Source organism: Pteropus vampyrus, unplaced genomic scaffold, assembly GCF_000151845.1.
Source record: "Pteropus vampyrus isolate Shadow unplaced genomic scaffold, Pvam_2.0 Scaffold491, whole genome shotgun sequence".
Classification (NCBI taxonomy): domain Eukaryota; kingdom Metazoa; phylum Chordata; class Mammalia; order Chiroptera; family Pteropodidae; genus Pteropus; species Pteropus vampyrus.
Window position 1 is genome coordinate 271,553 of NW_011889272.1, and position 6,928 is coordinate 278,480.

Genomic DNA, 6,928 nt, shown 5'->3' on the forward strand with positions numbered 1-6,928 from the left:
TCTATCATCTATCTATCTATCTATCTATCTATCTATCTATCTATCTATCTATCATCTATCCATCCATCATCTATCTGTCATCTGTCTGTCTGTCTGTCTGTCTGTCTTATCTATCATCTATTATCTATCTATCTATCTATCTATCTATCTATCTATCTATCTATCTATCATCTATCTACCTATCTATCTATCACCTATTATCTATCTATCATCTATCTATCTATCTATCTATCTATCTATCTATCTATCTATCTATGTATCTATCATCTATCTATCCATCATCTATCTGTCATCTGTCTGTCTGTATCTATTATCTATTATCTATCTATCATCCATCCATCCATCCATCCATGGCAGGGGTTCTCATCTTCCTTCTTCAGTCACAGTGGGTCAGCGGCCACCACTTCCGCTTGCGAGTGTTACTTGTTCTCTCTTGTGTCTTTCTGCTCAGATCCGAGTCCCCAGGGTTGGGGACAGGGCAGCCCTGACCATCTGCTCTGCTTTCTGTCCTTTTCTGACGGGCACAGCCCTTTGGCATGCCAGCATCCAGGGCAAGGTCTTCTGTGAGCCTCACGACGCGCTTCCTGGTCTGGGACCCACGGCCGTCCCCGCTCTCAGACTGCGTTGAGGGCACAGAAGGCTTTGGTGTCTGCTGTCGGCGTTTGTCTCGAATCGCTGGTGTTCATCTGAAAATCAGCCTGGGAGGCAGGCCCCTGCTGGCTTCCGAGCCCGTCACGACTTCCGGGTGACTTGAGATGGCCCAGGCCACCCTGAGTTTCGTCATCTTCAGTGGGGGCAGTGGAAGCTAACCTCTGTTTCTGGAAACTGGAACCTTCCATTTCTCGATGGACTTTTTTATTCAGTCAACAAATGTGCATTTTTGTGTGCGTGTGTGTGTACCTTTCTGAAATTCTCTATATTTTCTCTAAATATGTCTTTTTTTTTTTTGGAAAAAAATAGTATTTTATGATTGCACTATTGTCTCTCTCCCCCTTAATTCTGTTGATAAGCCGATTTTACTGTCTGCTTTAGACGGTGGGATCATTCTCCTTCCTGGGGTGGGTCTTTCTTCCTTTTCCAACATGTCTGCTCTCTCATGTCTTCGGGTGGCCCCTTCATTTATTCTAGCTCATCTTCAAAAATTTTTTTTTTTTCCGGAAAATGTTTAACGGCAGTCCCGTGCACCCTTTCCGGGCTGTCTGCAAATATTGCATTTGTTCCTGCGGGTCCTCCTTGAGTTGTTATGTTAATTTCTTGGTTTCCGGTTCCAAACCAAGCAACGAATAAAGCTGGAGTTTGTACACCCAGCACAGCACGAGCCTGAGTTTTCTACACCTCGCGATGACTGTTTGCTTCTGCATGGCACAGGCTGGGAGACGGCAAAGCTGCTCGTCATGGAGCCCGTGGGTGCTTTTTCCATCTCTGTTTTGTGGGCGGGGCAGACATCTCAGCTCACGGCTGTGCCTAAGAGGCCCGTCTAGCACCTCGCGTAGCCTTAGGGCCGTGCCTCCTGTTTTGGGGGGAGCATGAGAAGCCCCGTCCGCAGAACCTGCCGTGCAAGCCAGCCCTCCACAGTCATCTCTTTGAGACTTGAGCCCCAGTTGCTTCTGCATGTCTGACACCCGGCCATATACCCCCTCTTAGTACCCACTGCTTCTCTGAGTGGGGACAGGTATGTTTTCCACCTTGGCGATGTCTCGCCAGAAGGAGAGCTTCCCTCTGTGCCAGCCCACTCTGCTGGGTTGAGTGTCCTGGGTTCCCGTAGGCTTTACTGTAGCACTTTTTGGGACCGTGGCAATGGCTGTGTCGTAGATCAGGTTGACGATGGAGCCGTGTGCTTTTCCCTTTAGTAGCTTCCACCCCAGCTTTCCCACCCCGTGGGGAGAGAGACGGGATGCGAATAAATAGGTTTCCTCTTGCGCCTTGCTCTGCCAACAGGGACGCAGTGCCGACTTGGTGCCAGGCAGACATAGTAGCTAAGGGACGTCCATCTACTCCACTTTGTGCAGTGGATAAATGACAGCTGGAAAGGGAGCGGGTGTCCAGGGGCTTTGAAAGCTACGGTAAAGAAGCGATAAGGCGTTTACATGTTTTAACTTGTCACATCTCCGTGAGATAGGTGACTTCGCTGTGCTCGTATTACAAAGGGCAGTAAAGAACAGAGAGGTGGTGAAGCCTACCCAAGATCACACAGCCAGTAAATGACACAGCAGGAATTTTAACCTGCTCTTAATTATTACGCCACGCCATGCAGCATTAAACTTCCCGGAAGAAAAGAGCGAATATCGATCGAATGGAATTTTTCAAATACGAATAGAAACTAGGGAACGATATGGCAGAAAGAAAGTTTAAGGATGAGAAAAAGCCAAGAAGGAGGGGTTTGTATAAAAAACGAGTCCGTCTCCCTGGTTCGTTCCTGGGTCTGCGTGATGCAGCATCTTTGCACACAGAGCGGGACCTTGGCCTCTGAGAAGCGTGCGGAGCGTAAGCAGGCCAAGGGTTTATTACTGACCTACGGGGACTTCATCGGGAGGAATGTGACTTTGCTTCTCCCCTGGTTCTTAGCATCTGCATCAAATGGGGCCCACTTACCCCAAACGGCAGTTCACTGGAAGCGAGTGGTGACATCTGCACATTACACCCCGACACAAAAGTCAGTAGAACTCGAGTTTTAACAAATCCCCTTTCTATGCGCACTTGAGGACATTCCTGGGGAATGGCGTCTGTGCTGGCCGTGAGTGGACCGTGAGATTGGCAGGTGCTGAGGTTTGCATGAATGGAGGGGACGGGAAGACTGAGGAGGTGACGAGGCTGGTCTAGTGAATTTCAGTAGGAGCTATAAAGAGTTCCTAGAATGCCCCGGACCGTTCACAGGGAATTCAGCTGCTTTCCTTTTGGACAGAGAGATCGCATGTATGGAGAGAGTCACGAATTCTTTTTCTGTACTTTCCGAGGCGGAATGACATACGCATTAAAAAAAATAACACGTCCGAGAACACAGCACAGCCTCACACTGGCTTCCCACAGCGCCCAGCCCACAGCACTGTCTCTGAGCCCAGAAGAATCTGCTCTTTGTTGAAGGCTCGCTCGTTACCATGGTCCCCTAGCTTCGGGTCACCGAGAATTTGACACGCAAGCTGATGACTCAGGAGATATTTTGTTCTCAACCCCGAGGAGATTTTTGGAGAGAAAAGCCAGTACTTGAGTGTGCGTGTGTGTGTGTGTGTGTGTGTGTGTGTGTGTGCGAGCACGAGTGTGCAAGCTCATGCTCACGCACACGCACAAGCACGTGGGTTTAAAAAGAGCCCATTTGTTTTCCCAATTTCCTATCAGACTCATTTTTAATTTAAGAAATATGGATGTGAACTAGATTTAAATGGATGGTTCTGTAACGGATGATTTTGTAAGCCAAAGAGCCCTTGAAAGCATCAGCTATGAAAAATGAATTTAATCGTCTTTCCGATGATGCTTTCTTAAATTTGATTAACTGCTTTCTAAAAATGTATTCTGTACCAGAGCCACGTCCGACCGGTTCTGTGATGAGGCATCTGAGCTTACAAAGCATAAATCAGATCGTGGACCACTTGAGCGTGCAGGGCTGTGGGAGTGGAATATAAACCATCTCCCTTGGACAGCGGCTGGAGAAATCCAGAACTCGTCACGGAGGACCTCGGCCAGCCTCCACGTGCCTTCGCCTGGAAAAGACTTCTTGACGTCTTCCTGTGGTTACCAGCTTCTCGGTACGTTCTGTCATGATTCATTCTCTATTATGTCGGCCTTTATTTATCTACGAGAACGTTTTCACATGAATTTCCTTTCGTCCAAGGATGATAAAAAAAGAACCTTGAGTGAAACGCAGTTCACTTGAGTTAGAGCCTCTAAAAACGAGAACCAATTTTTCTTTGCTACAGAATGTCTAGTAATAAGCGGAGGACTTTAAAAACTGTAATAACTTTCTCAGGCTTAGAAAGATAGTAAATCTAGTGGAGAAGGGTTTAAAGGCGCTGGGCCAGGCATACTTGAAGACCCAAAAGGTGGATGAGGAAAGGGCTGTGGAGGCTGACCCTCAGTGGCATTTGGGGAACTAAAAAATATACACATCGGTGCTGAGCAACGAAACGTAATTACAATGTTACAACATAGCAGACAATCGGAAATCTAAGTTAATAGCAGTTGGATACGGTAGGTTTAATGATGTCGAAAAGTACAATGAGATGTAACGAAACTCGGAAATTGACAAAAAGTGGGAAGAAATTCGTCAGCGATGTCAGGAAAAGGATCACGATGATGGACACGTGAAAGTGTGGACGCAGCAAAGGATGAATAAAATCAACGCAAATCTGTAAAAATTTATACAGAAATATGAGTTTGTAGGGAGGCAAGTTACTCAGCACCAACCTGCTCGATACAAAACTTTTCTTTTTTTCTGAAAAGTGATTTAAAAGGAATCTTTCTGATAGATCAACTATACGTGAACAATAGGATAACATACTGACAAGTCTACTTGTCCCCAAGACATTTCTAGTCAGGAAAAGTCACATTGCGGGCAGAGAGAGCGTGTGGCTGGAAGGTGGGTTTTGTATTTTTTAGAAAATACAAGGGCTTTTTTATTAACCAGTGTCACCCCAATAAATTGAAGAATAATAAAAAAAGGAAACACAAGGGCTTGAAGGAAGTTATCAACATTACAGGCATGTCGGAGACAGGGAAGAGATATAATTTGCATACCATACGGTTCGCCCACTGAATCTGTGTGGTTCGATAGCTTTGTGTATATTTGCACGTCTTTGCGACGATCAGCACGATCGGGCTTAGAACGTTTTCACCACCCTCCGAAAGAGCCCCATACCTCTTAGCCCTCACTCCCATCTCTTCAAACTTCCAGCCCTAGGCGACCACATAATCTACTTTTATCTCTCTTCACCACAGGCTTTTATAACCTATTCTCAGAAGTGACATCTCAGTGCTTTCGCCTCAGGTTCGGTTGCTTACATCTGAGTCGTTAAGATCTCACCAGGAGGATGGAGGAATTCTACAGGCTTCCTTCTCTGTGGCTCATACAAGTGTCTTAAAAGCAAGGCAGTTCGGAGCCGGATATGGCAAGATGCTGGAAGGGCAGTGCTTCTTCTGCAAGAGTCCTCCATGTACTTGGACTTCCCCCTTCTGCCTGCACTCCCGCTGGCCTGAGCAACCCTGAACTCGCCACGGCCCCCAGAACCGAACCTGGCAACCCATCAGTCTGCCGTCCAGGGCAGATGACCCTTGTTCGCCTAGCTTTTTAAATATAGATATTTAAACATAGATCTTTACATATAGATCTTTAAATATAGATATTGCACATTAAGCACGAAAGCCTGAGGCCGTGGTGATTGAGTTTTCCCCTGAGATTTTGCTGAATCTCATTGCATGACATTTCTCTGCGAAACTACGGTCCACTCTTAGAGATTCAAAATACACGCTGACACCGTGAAGGCGTATCGTATAGAAAGTCGCTTAACTTTGTTCGACTGTGTCTTCCCTGCCCATAATTAACCGTGAGGCACCTTCCCCATCATTTCATCCCCATTGTGGGACACAGGGGACACACAGAACATTCTCTGAGGGGCAAAAAAAGGGGGGAGGCTGTTGCAACAACCTGTTAGACTCTTGTTAAATGTGCATCGAGTCGACTAGAACCGTTAGCGTTTTTCACAAGGAAGGTGAGAGATTTCTCATACTGTGCTATCACAGGTAGGGTTTCGAACCTGTGTGGAGGAGTTCACTTTGATCTCTGCTCAATATTATTGGGTTCAAGGTCAACCTTAAGCAGAACAGTGTATGATGCTGGTGATCAGTAGACTCGACTGTCAATCCTTGGTTAATCCTGTGGAGAGGATGTTGCATCTTCGATCTAGGATTTATGTCATGGACTAGTTTCCCTACAGGAGGCAAGCCACGAACATTTCGAAACATGAGTTTTGTATCGAGCAGGTCGGCGCCGAGTACCTTGCCCGCCCGCAAACTCTCCTCGCTCAGAATAACATCCATCTCGCTTCTGTTCACCTGCTTCTGGGTATAGTAGGTAATGTTCTCAGCAACCGGTGAGAACGTTACTTCAGAAAATATTCATTTCCCCCACAAGGAGCACCTCCTTGAACTCGCTTCCCATCGGGGGGCCCATATTTTCAGCATTGTTCTCCAGCTGCCTCCGTCAGCTAGGACAGAATTCTTTCAGTGAATCAATACTAACTCCTGTTTCGAACACATTTTCTGGAGCTCACAAAACGTGTCTAATTTATTTCAGATTTTGGGGAAGAGTGAATAACTCATGCGTCTCTCGTTTTGAGTCGAGTTGGTTTCCTTTTTTTAGAGTCGATCGACTCTAGACTTTTGGACATTCGCCTGCACATTTCAGGATTACTAAGGGCGGTCTCTGTCACTCTTTTCATCCCTTCTTTCGATAAACCGATGGACCTAGACTACTCACCCGAATCTAGAATGTCGTACGAAGTTTAAACTAGATTATTTCTTTTACCACCCTTGGTTTCGGCGCCACCATAAGTATGTCGTATCTTCCTTTCTAGCTGCGGTAGTCTGAATCCTGGGCTGGCTCCGAGGTCGTCATATTGTGTTGTACACACCCTCCGTATTCCTTATCCCTCGCATGTGGCACCTGTGAATATGATGGATGCCACTTTCTTGATTAGGGAGCCTTGTAAGGCAAAGATGATGAGATGTCAGCCGGTGACATTGTGGCAGACTGCTGGCGTTGGAGAAACAGCTGCCGTGTCATCAGAGGGTCAGGTGGCTAGGGACAGAGGGCCGACCCTAGGAGCCGACAGCCATTGAGAAACCTGGGACCTCAGTCCTACAGCGAACCACAAGGCGCCGAGTTCTGTCCACAGCCACGTGAGCTTGGGAGAGGGCCCCCAGCTGCAGACACCACAGC